Source organism: Oncorhynchus kisutch, linkage group LG29, assembly GCF_002021735.2.
Source record: "Oncorhynchus kisutch isolate 150728-3 linkage group LG29, Okis_V2, whole genome shotgun sequence".
NCBI classification, from domain to species: domain Eukaryota; kingdom Metazoa; phylum Chordata; class Actinopteri; order Salmoniformes; family Salmonidae; genus Oncorhynchus; species Oncorhynchus kisutch.
This window is the reverse complement of record NC_034202.2, coordinates 40,859,127-40,871,626: the sequence shown is the minus strand read 5'-3', so window position 1 is coordinate 40,871,626 and position 12,500 is coordinate 40,859,127. Positions and strand designations below refer to the sequence as shown.

Below are 12,500 nucleotides of genomic sequence, written 5' to 3'. Positions count from 1 at the left end.
ATGGATGGAGAGAGAGAGAGAGAGGGATGGTAGGATGGAGAGAAAGAGAGAGAAGGATGGATGGAGAGAGAGAGAGGGATGGATGGATGGAGAGAAAGAGAGAGAAGGATGGATGGAGAGAGAGAGAGAGAGAGAGAGAGAGAGAGAGAGAGAGAGAGAGAGAGAGAGAGAGAGAGAGACAGAAGGAGCAAATGTCAAATTGGCTTTCACCAAATTACCGTACGACTGACCATGTATTCACCCTGCGCATCAAAGAAACAAACCAAAACAAAGTCTTTTCACGCTTTGTTGATATAAAAAAAAGCTTTGGACTCAATTTGGCCTGAAGGTCTGCTATACAAATAGATGGAAAGTGGTATTGGGGGAATAACATACTTCATTATAAAATCCATGTACACAAACAATAAGTGTGCGGTTAAAATTGGCAAAAAACACATTTCTTTCCACAGGGCCGTGGTGTGAGACAGGGATGCAGGATAAGCCCTACCCTCTTCAACATATACAGTGCCTTGCGAAAGTCTTCGGCCCCCTTGAACTTTGCGACCTTTTGCCACATTTCAGGCTTCAAACAAAAAGATATAAAACTGTATTTTTTTGTGAAGAATCAACAACAAGTGGGATACAATCATGAAGTGGAACGACATTTATTGGATATTTCAAACTTTTTTAACAAATCAAAAACTGAAAAATTGGGCGTGCAAAATTATTCAGCCCCCTTAAGTTAATACTTTGTAGCGCCACCTTTTGCTGCGATTACAGCTGTAAGTCGCTTGGGGTATGTCTCTATCAGTTTTGCACATCGAGAGACTGAAATATTTTCCCATTCCTCCTTGCAAAACAGCTCCAGCTCAGTGAGGTTGGATGTGTCGGCGCCAACAGAGACGGCCGCCTCGCGTTCCTAGGAAACTATGCAGTTTTTTGTTTTTTTTACGTGTTATTTCTTACATTAGTACCCCAGGTCATCTTAGGTTTCATTACATACAGTCGAGAAGAACTACTGAATATAAGATCAGCGTCAACTCACCATCAGTACGACCAAGAATATGGTTTTCGCGACGCGGATCCTGTGTTCTGCCTTACAAACAGGACAACGGAGTGGATTCCATGCAGCGACCCAAAAAAACTACTCCGAAAAAGAGGGAAACGAGGCGGTCTTCTGGTCAGACTCCGGAGACGGGCACACCGTGCACCACTCCCTAGCATTCTTCTTGCCAATGTCCAGTCTCTTGACAACAAGGTTGATGAAATCCGAGCAAGGGTAGCATTCCAGAGGGACATCAGAGACTGCAACGTTCTTTGCTTCACGGAAACATGGCTCACTGGAGAGACGCTATCCGAGGCGGTGCAGCCAACGGGTTTCACCACGCATTGCGCCGACAGAAACAAACATCTTTCTGGTAAGAAGAGCGGCGGGGGCGTATGCCTTATGGCTAACGTGACATGGTGTGATGAAAGAAACATACAGGAACTCAAATCCTTCTGTTCACCTGATTAAGAATTCCTCACAATCAAATGTAGACCGCATTATCTACCAAGAGAATTCTCTTCGATTATAATCACAGCCGTATATATCCCCCCCCAAGCAGACACATCGATGGCTCTGAACGAACTTTATTTAACTCTCTGCAAACTGGAAACGATTTATCCGGAGGCTGCATTCATTGTAGCTGGGGATTTTATAAATTTTCTAAATTTTATCAGCATATCGATTGCGCAACCAGGGGTGGAAAGACCTTGGATCATTGTTACTCTAACTTCCGCGACGCATATAAGGCCCTGCCCCGCCCCCCTTTCGGAAAAGCTGACCACGACTCCATTTTGTTGATCCCTGCCTACAGACAGAAACTAAAACAAGAGGCTCCCACGCTGAGGTCTGTCCAACGCTGGTCCGACCAAGCTGACTCCACACTCCAAGACTGCTTCAATCACGTGGACTGGGACATGTTTCGTATTGCGTCAGATAACAATATTGACGAATACGCTGATTCGGTGTGCGAGTTCATTAGAACGTGAGTTGAAGATGTCGTTCCCATAGCAACGATTAAAACATTCCCTAACCAGAAACCGTGGATTGATGGCAGCATTCGTGTGGAACTGAAAGCGCAAACCACTGCTTTTAATCAGGGCAAGGTGTCTGGTAACATGACCGAATACAAACAGGGCAGCTATTCCCTCCGCAAGGCTATCAAACAAGCTAAGCGTCAGTACAGAGACAAAGTAGAATCTCAATTCAACGGCTCAGACACAAGAGGTATGTGGCAGGGTCTACAGTCAATCACGGACTACAGGAAGAAATCCAGCCCAGTCACGGACCAGGATGTCTTGCTCCCAGGCAGACTAAATAACTTTTTTGCCCGCTTTGAGGACAATACAGTGCCACTGACACGGCCTGCAACGAAAACATGCGGTCTCTCCTTCACTGCAGCCGAGGTGAGTAAGACATTTAAAAGTGTTAACCCTCGCAAGGCTGCAGGCCCAGACGGCATCCCCAGCCGCGCCCTCAGAGCATGCGCAGACTAGCTGGCCGGTGTGTTTACGGACATATTCAATCAATCCCTATACCAGTCTGCTGTTCCCACATGCTTCAAGAGGGCCACCATTGTTCCTGTTCCCAAGAAAGCTAAGGTAACTGAGCTAAACGACTACCGCCCCGTAGCACTCACATCCGTCATCATGAAGTGCTTTGAGAGACTAGTCAAGGACCATATCACCTCCACCCTACCTGACACCCTAGACCCACTCCAATTTGCTTACCGCCCAAATAGGTCCACAGACGATGCAATCTCAACCACACTGCACACTGCCCTAACCCATCTGGACAAGAGGAATACCTATGTGAGAATGCTGTTCATCGACTACAGCTCAGCATTCAACACCATAGTACCCTCCAAGCTCGTCATCAAGCTCGAGACCCTGGGTCTCGACCCCGCCCTGTGCAACTGGGTACTGGACTTCCTGACGGGCCGCCCCCAGGTGGTGAGGGTAGGCAACAACATCTCCTCCCCGCTGATCCTCAACACTGGGGCCCCACAAGGGTGCGTTCTGAGCCCTCTCCTGTACTCCCTGTTCACCCACGACTGCGTGGCCACGCACGCCTCCAACTCAATCATCAAGTTTGCGGACGACACAAAAGTGGTAGGCTTGATTACCAACAACGACGAGACGGCCTACAGGGAGGAGGTGAGGGCCCTCGGAGTGTGGTGTCAGGAAAATAACCTCACACTCAACGTCAACAAAACTAAGGAGATGATTGTGGACTTCAGGAAACAGCAGAGGGAACACCCCCCTATCCACATCGATGGAACAGTAGTGGAGAGGGTAGCAAGTTTTAAGTTCCTCGGCATACACATCACAGACAAACTGAATTGGTCCACTCACACAGACAGCATCGCGAAGAAGGCGCAGCAGCGCCTCTTCAACCTCAGCAGGCTGAAGAAATTCGGCGTGTCACCAAAAGCACTCACAAACTTTTACAGATGCACAATCGAGAGCATCCTGGCGGGCTGTATCACCGCCTGGTACGGCAACTGCTCCGCCCACAACCGTAAGGCTCTCCAGAGGGTAGTGAGGTCTGCACAACGCATCACCGGGGGCAAACTACCTGCCCTCCAGGACACCTACACCACCCGATGCTACAGGAAGGCCATAAAGATCATCAAGGACATCAACCACCCGAGCCACTGCCTGTTCACCCCGCTATCATCCAGAAGGCGAGGTCAGTACAGGTGCATCAAAGCTGGGACCGAGAGACTGAAAAACAGCTTCTATCTCAAGGCCATCAGACTGTTAAACAGCCACCACTAACATTGAGTGGCTGCTGCCAACACACTGACACTGACACTGACTCAACTCCAGCCACTTTAATAATGGGAATTGATGGGAAATGATGTAAATATATCACTAGCCACTTTAAACAATGCTACCTTATATAATGTTACTTACCCTACATTATTAATCTCATATGCATACGTATATACTGTACTCTATATCATCGACTGCATCCTTATGTAATACATGTATCACTAGCCACTTTAACTATGCCACTTTGTTTACATACTCATCTCATATGTATATACTGTACTCGATACCATCTACTGTATCTTGCCTATGCTGCTCTGTACCATCACTCATTCATATATCCTTATGTACATATTCTTTATCCCCTTACACTGTGTATAAGACAGTAGTTTTGGAATTGTTAGTTAGATTACTTGTTGGTTATTACTGCATTGTCGGAACTAGAAGCACAAGCATTTCGCTACACTCGCATTAACATCTGCTAACCATGTGTATGTGACAAATAAAATTTGAATTTGATTTGATTTGGAGGGAGGGAGGGAGGGAGAGAAAGAGGGAGAGAAAGAGGGAGAGAGGGAGGGAGGGAGATAGAGAGGGAGGATAAAGGGAATAGAGATGTACTGTATAGTGTTGCAATTCCCACCAGGTGGGTTAACCATACCGGTGTGAAATGTATGGCACTTTCCTTTCACGCCAGAGCTTAGTGTTCGCTTCCCTGCCCTGCTGTTTGCTACAAAAATGTTGTCCATTCAGCATACAATCAATTATTTCAACTTCTGTGCGTATCATGTAGTGCAGCATTTCCCAAACTCGGTCCCCCCATGGGGGCACATTTAGTTTTTTGCCCTAGCACGACACAGCTGATTCTAGTAATCAAAGCTTGACGATGAGTTTATTAGTGTCGTGCTAGGAAGAAAAAACAAAACGTTCACCCTGAGGAGAAGGGCCCAGGACCCAGGGGAGAAGGGCCCAGGACCCAGGGGAGAAGGGCCCAGGACCCAGGGGAGAAGGGCCCAGGACCCAGGGGAGAAGGGCCCAGGACCCAGGGGAGAAGGGCCCATGACCCAGGGGAGAAGGGCCCAGGACCCAGGGGAGAAGGGCCCATGACCCAGGGGAGAAGGGCCCAGGACCCAGGGGAGAAGGGCCCAGGACCCAGGGGAGAAGGGCCCAGGACCCAGGGGAGAAGGGCCCAGGACCCAGGGGAGAAGGGCCCATGACCCAGGGGAGAAGGGCCCATGACCCAGGGGAGAAGGGTCCATGACCCAGGGGAGAAGGGCCCAGGACCCAGGGGAGAAGGGCCCATGACCCAGGGGAGAAGGGCCCATGACCCAGGGGAGAAGGGCCCATGACCCAGGGGAGAAGGGCCCATGACCCAGGGGAGAAGGGTCCATGACCCAGGGGAGAAGGGCCCAGGACCCAGTGGAGAAGGGCCCATGACCCAGGGGAGAAGGGCCCATGACCCAGGGGAGAAGGGCCCATGACCCAGGGGAGAAGGGCCCAGGACCCAGGGGAGAAGGGCCCAGGACCCAGGGGAGAAGGGCCCAGGACCCAGGGGAGAAGGGCCCAGGACCCAGGGGAGAAGGGCCCATGACCCAGGGGAGAAGGGCCCAGGACCCAGGGGAGAAGGGCCCAGGACCCAGGGGAGAAGGGCCCAGGACCCAGGGGAGAAGGGCCCAGGACCCAGGGGAGAAGGGCCCATGACCCAGGGGAGAAGGGCCCAGGACCCAGGGGAGAAGGGCCCATGACCCAGGGGAGAAGGGCCCAGGACCCAGGGGAGAAGGGCCCATGACCCAGGGGAGAAGGGCCCATGACCCAGGGGAGAAGGGCCCAGGACCCAGGGGAGAAGTGCCCATGACCCAGGGGAGAAGGGCCCATGACCCAGGGGAGAAGGGCCCATGACCCAGGGGAGAAGGGCCCAGGACCCAGGGGAGAAGGGCCCATGACCCAGGGGAGAAGGGCCCATGACCCAGGGGAGAAGGGCCCATGACCCAGGGGAGAAGGGCCCAGGACCCAGGGGAGAAGGGCCCAGGACCCAGGGGAGAAGGGCCCAGGACCCAGGGGAGAAGGGCCCAGGAACCTGAGGAGAAGGGCCCAGGACCAAGGGGAGAAGGGCCCATGACCAAGGGGAGAAGGGCCCATGACCAAGGGGAGAAGGGCCCAGGACCCTGAGGAGAAGGGCCCAGGACCCAGGGGAGAAGGGCTCAGGACCCTGAGGAGAAGGGCCCAGGACCAAGGGGAGAAGGGCCCAGGACCCAGGGGAGAAGGGCTCCTGGGGTAGTGAACCAGGAACAAGGGAGTGCCGAGACAAATCCATGTACTGAATCATCAAGGGGGAGTCTTCTATACAAATCATTACTGTTTACCTTGGTATCCACCTGACTGTGGTGTGTCTGACTGTTTACCTTGATATCCACCTGACTGTGGTGTGTCTGACTATTTACCTTGGTATCCACCTGACTGTGTGTGTGACTGTTTACCTTGGTATCCACCTGACTGTGGTGTGACTGTTTACCTTGGTATCCACCTGACTGTGGTGTGTGTGTCTGACTGTTTACCTTGCTATCCACCTGATTGCTGACTGTGGTGTGTGTGACTGTTTACCTTGGTATCCACCTGACTGTGGTGTGTGTGACTGTTTACCTTGGTATCCAGCTGGCTGTGGTGTCTCTGACTGTTTACCTTGGTATCCACCTGACTGTGGTGTGTGACTGTTTACCTTGGTAGCCACCTGACTGTGGTGTGTGACTGTTTACCTTGGTATCCACCTGACTGTGTGTGTGACTGTTTACCTTGGTATCCACCAGACTGTGGTGTGTGTGACTGTTTACCTTGGTATCCAGCTGGCTGTGGTGTCTCTGACTGTTTACCTTGGTATCCACCTGACTGTGGTGTGTGTGACTGTTTACCTTGGTATCCACCTGGCTGTGGTGTGTGACTGTTTACCTTGGTATCCACCTGGCTGTGGTGTGTGACTGTTTACCTTGGTATCCACCTGATTGATGACTGTGGTTTGTGTGACTGTTTACCTTGCTATCCACCTGATTGCTGACTGTGGTGTGTGTGACTATTTACCTTGGTATCCACCTGGCTGTGGTGTGTGTGACTGTTTACCTTGGTATCCACCTGACTGTGGTGTGTGTGACTGTTTACCTTGGTATCCACCTGGCTGTGGTGTGTGACTGTTTACCTTGGTATCCACCTGGCTGTGGTGTGTGACTGTTTACCTTGGTATCCACCTGATTGATGACTGTGGTTTGTGTGACTGTTTACCTTGCTATCCACCTGATTGCTGACTGTGGTGTGTGTGACTATTTACCTTGGTATCCACCTGGCTGTGGTGTGTGTGACTGTTTACCTTGGTATCCACCTGACTGTGGTGTGTGTGTCTGACTGTTTACCTTGCTATCCACCTGATTGCTGACTGTGGTGTGTGTGACTGTTTACCTTGGTATCCACCTGACTGTGGTGTGTGTGACTGTTTACCTTGGTATCCAGCTGGCTGTGGTGTCTCTGACTGTTTACCTTGGTATCCACCTGACTGTGGTGTGTGACTGTTTACCTTGGTAGCCACCTGACTGTGGTGTGTGACTGTTTACCTTGGTATCCACCTGACTGTGTGTGTGACTGTTTACCTTGGTATCCACCAGACTGTGGTGTGTGTGACTGTTTACCTTGGTATCCAGCTGGCTGTGGTGTCTCTGACTGTTTACCTTGGTATCCACCTGACTGTGGTGTGTGTGACTGTTTACCTTGGTATCCACCTGGCTGTGGTGTGTGACTGTTTACCTTGGTATCCACCTGGCTGTGGTGTGTGACTGTTTACCTTGGTATCCACCTGATTGATGACTGTGGTTTGTGTGACTGTTTACCTTGCTATCCACCTGATTGCTGACTGTGGTGTGTGTGACTATTTACCTTGGTATCCACCTGGCTGTGGTGTGTGTGACTGTTTACCTTGGTATCCACCTGACTGTGGTGTGTGTGACTGTTTACCTTGGTATCCACCTGGCTGTGGTGTGTGACTGTTTACCTTGGTATCCACCTGGCTGTGGTGTGTGACTGTTTACCTTGGTATCCACCTGATTGATGACTGTGGTTTGTGTGACTGTTTACCTTGCTATCCACCTGATTGCTGACTGTGGTGTGTGTGACTATTTACCTTGGTATCCACCTGGCTGTGGTGTGTGTGACTGTTTACCTTGGTATCCACCTGACTGTGGTGTGTGTGTCTGACTGTTTACCTTGCTATCCACCTGATTGCTGACTGTGGTGTGTGTGACTGTTTACCTTGGTATCCACCTGACTGTGGTGTGTGTGACTGTTTACCTTGGTATCCAGCTGGCTGTGGTGTCTCTGACTGTTTACCTTGGTATCCACCTGACTGTGGTGTGTGACTGTTTACCTTGGTAGCCACCTGACTGTGGTGTGTGACTGTTTACCTTGGTATCCACCTGACTGTGTGTGTGACTGTTTACCTTCGTATCCACCAGACTGTGGTGTGTGTGACTGTTTACCTTGGTATCCAGCTGGCTGTGGTGTCTCTGACTGTTTACCTTGGTATCCACCTGACTGTGGTGTGTGTGACTGTTTACCTTGGTATCCACCTGGCTGTGGTGTGTGACTGTTTACCTTGGTATCCACCTGGCTGTGGTGTGTGACTGTTTACCTTGGTATCCACCTGATTGATGACTGTGGTTTGTGTGACTGTTTACCTTGCTATCCACCTGATTGCTGACTGTGGTGTGTGTGACTATTTACCTTGGTATCCACCTGGCTGTGGTGTGTGACTGTTTACCTTGGTATCCACCTGGCTGTGGTGTCTCTGACTGTTTACCTTGGTATCCAGCTGGCTGTGGTGTGTGAGTGACTGTTTACCTTGGTATCCAGCTGGCTGTGGTGTGTGTGTGACTGTTTACCTTGGTATCCACCTGGCTGTGGTGTGTGTGTGACTGTTTACCTTGCTATCCACCTGACTGTGGTGTCTCTGACTGTTTACCTTGGTATCCACCTGATTGCTGACTGTGGTGTGTGTGACTGTTTACCTTGTTATCCAGCTGGCTGTGGTGTCTCTGACTGTTTACCTTGGTATCCACCTGACTGCGGTGTGTGACTGTTTACCTTGGTATCCACCTGATTGCTGACTGTGGTGTGTGTGACTGTTTACCTTGTTATCCAGCTGGCTGTGGTGTCTCTGACTGTTTACCTTGGTATCCACCTGACTGCGGTGTGTGACTGTTTACCTTGGTATCCACCTGACTGTGGTGTGTGTGACTGTTTACCTTGGTATCCAGCTGGCTGTGGTGTCTCTGACTGTTTACCTTGGTATCCACCTGGCTGTGGTGTGTGACTGTTTACCTTGGTATCCACCTGATTGCTGACTGTGGTGTGTGTGACTGTTTACCTTGCTATCCACCTGATTGCTGACTGTGGTGTGTGTGACTGTTTACCTTGGTATCCACCTGGCTGTGGTGTCTCTGACTGTTTACCTTGGTATCCAGCTGGCTGTGGTGTGTGAGTGACTGTTTACCTTGGTATCCAGCTGGCTGTGGTGTGTGTGTGACTGTTTACCTTGGTATCCACCTGGCTGTGGTGTGTGTGTGACTGTTTACCTTGGTATCCACCTGACTGTGGTGTCTCTGACTGTTTACCTTGGTATCCACCTGATTGCTGACTGTGGTGTGTGTGACTGTTTACCTTGGTATCCACCTGGCTGTGGTGTGTGTGACTGTTTACCTTGGTATCCACCTGGCTGTGGTGTCTCTGACTGTTTACCTTGGTATCCACCTGGCTGTGGTGTCTCTGACTGTTTACCTTGGTATCCACCTGGCTGTGGTGTGTGTGACTGTTTACCTTGGTATCCAGCTGGCTGTGGTGTGTGAGTGACTGTTTACCTTGGTATCCACCTGGCTGTGGTGTGTGTGTGACTGTTTACCTTGCTATCCACCTGACTGTGGTGTCTCTGACTGTTTACCTTGGTATCCACCTGATTGCTGACTGTGGTGTGTGTGACTGTTTACCTTGGTATCCACCTGGCTGTGGTGTGTGTGACTGTTTACCTTGGTATCCACCTGGCTGTGGTGTGTGACTGTTTACCTTGGTATCCACCTGGCTGTCGTGTGTGTGACTGTTTACCTTGGTATCCACCTGGCTGTGGTGTGTGTGACTGTTTACCTTGGTATCCACCTGACTGTGTGTGTGACTGTTTACCTTGGTATCCACCTGACTTTGGTGTGTGTGACTGTTTACCTTGGTATCCAGCTGACTGCGGTGTCTCTGACTGTTTACCTTGGTATCCACCTGACTGTGTGTGTGACTGTTTACATTGGTATCCACCTGACTGTGGTGTGTGTGACTGTTTACCTTGGTATCCACCTGACTGTGGAGTGTGTGACTGTTTACCTTACTATCCAGCTGGCTGTGGTGTGTGTCTGACTGTTTACCTTGGTATCCACCTGACTGTGGAGTGTGTGACTGTTTACCTTGGTATCCACCTGACTGTGGTGTGTGTCACTGTTTACCTTGGTATCCACCTGATTGCTGACTGTGGTGTGTGTGACTGTTTACCTTGCTATCCACCTGATTGCTGACTGTGGTGTGTGTGACTGTTTACCTTGGTATCCACCTGGCTGTGGTGTCTCTGACTGTTTACCTTGGTATCCAGCTGGCTGTGGTGTGTGAGTGACTGTTTACCTTGGTATCCAGCTGGCTGTGGTGTGTGTGTGACTGTTTACCTTGGTATCCACCTGGCTGTGGTGTGTGTGTGACTGTTTACCTTGGTATCCACCTGACTGTGGTGTCTCTGACTGTTTACCTTGGTATCCACCTGATTGCTGACTGTGGTGTGTGTGACTGTTTACCTTGGTATCCACCTGGCTGTGGTGTGTGTGACTGTTTACCTTGGTATCCACCTGGCTGTGGTGTCTCTGACTGTTTACCTTGGTATCCACCTGGCTGTGGTGTCTCTGACTGTTTACCTTGGTATCCACCTGGCTGTGGTGTGTGTGACTGTTTACCTTGGTATCCAGCTGGCTGTGGTGTGTGAGTGACTGTTTACCTTGGTATCCACCTGGCTGTGGTGTGTGTGTGACTGTTTACCTTGGTATCCACCTGACTTTGGTGTGTGTGACTGTTTACCTTGGTATCCAGCTGACTGCGGTGTCTCTGACTGTTTACCTTGGTATCCACCTGACTGTGTGTGTGACTGTTTACATTGGTATCCACCTGACTGTGGTGTGTGTGACTGTTTACCTTGGTATCCACCTGACTGTGGAGTGTGTGACTGTTTACCTTACTATCCAGCTGGCTGTGGTGTGTGTCTGACTGTTTACCTTGGTATCCACCTGACTGTGGAGTGTGTGACTGTTTACCTTGGTATCCACCTGACTGTGGTGTGTGTCACTGTATACCTTGGTATCCACCTGACTGTGTGTGTGACTGTTTACCTTGGTATCCACCTGACTGTGGTGTGTGTGACTGTTTACCTTGGTATCCAGCTGGCTGTGGTGTCTCTGACTGTTTACCTTGGTATCCACCTGGCTTTGGTGTGTGACTGTTTACCTTGGTATCCACCTGATTGCTGACTGTGGTGTGTGTGACTGTTTACCTTGCTATCCACCTGATTGCTGACTGTGGTGTGTGTGACTGTTTACCTTGGTATCCACCTGACTGTGGTGTGTGTGACTGTTTACCTTGGTATCCAGCTGTCTGTGGTGTCTCTGACTGTTTACCTTGGTATCCACCTGGCTGTGGTGTGTGTGACTGTTTACCTTGGTATCCACCTGGCTGTGGTGTGTGACTGTTTACCTTGGTATCCACCTGGCTGTGGTGTGTGTGACTGTTTACCTTGGTATCCACCTGACTGTGTGTGTGACTGTTTACCTTGGTATCCACCTGGCTGTGGTGTGTGTGACTGTTTACCTTGGTATCCACCTGACTGTGTGTGTGACTGTTTACCTTGGTATCCACCTGACTTTGGTGTGTGTGACTGTTTACCTTGGTATCCAGCTGACTGCGGTGTCTCTGACTGTTTACCTTGGTATCCACCTGACTGTGTGTGTGACTGTTTACATTGGTATCCACCTGACTGTGGTGTGTGTGACTGTTTACCTTGGTATCCACCTGACTGTGGAGTGTGTGACTGTTTACCTTGGTATCCACCTGACTGTGGTGTGTGTCACTGTTTACCTTGGTATCCACCTGACTGTGTGTGTGACTGTTTACCTTGGTATCCACCTGACTGTGGTGTGTGTGACTGTTTACCTTGGTATCCAGCTGGGTGTGGTGTCTCTGACTGTTTACCTTGGTATCCACCTGGCTTTGGTGTGTGACTGTTTACCTTGGTATCCACCTGGCTTTGGTGTGTGACTGTTTACCTTGGTATCCACCTGATTGCTGACTGTGGTGTGTGTGACTGTTTACCTTGCTATCCAACTGATTGCTGACTGTGGTGTGTGTGACTGTTTACCTTGGTATCCACCTGACTGTGGTGTGTGTGACTGTTTACCTTGGTATCCAGCTGTCTGTGGTGTCTCTGACTGTTTACCTTGGTATCCACCTGGCTGTGGTGTGTGTGACTGTTTACCTTGGTATCCACCTGGCTGTGGTGTGTGACTGTTTACCTTGGTATCCACCTGGCTGTGGTGTCTCTGACTGTTTACCTTGGTATCCAGCTGGCTGTGGTGTGTGTGTGACAGTTTACCTTG

General features: G+C 50.5%; 1 protein-coding gene across 1 annotated transcript in view; it reads right to left on the bottom strand.

The window, feature by feature from the left end:
- The window catches only part of pitpnab (phosphatidylinositol transfer protein, alpha b), a 77,753-nt gene that overhangs the window by 10,050 nt on the left and 55,203 nt on the right, over positions 1-12,500 (bottom strand). The gene's annotated exons all lie outside the window — the stretch shown is intronic.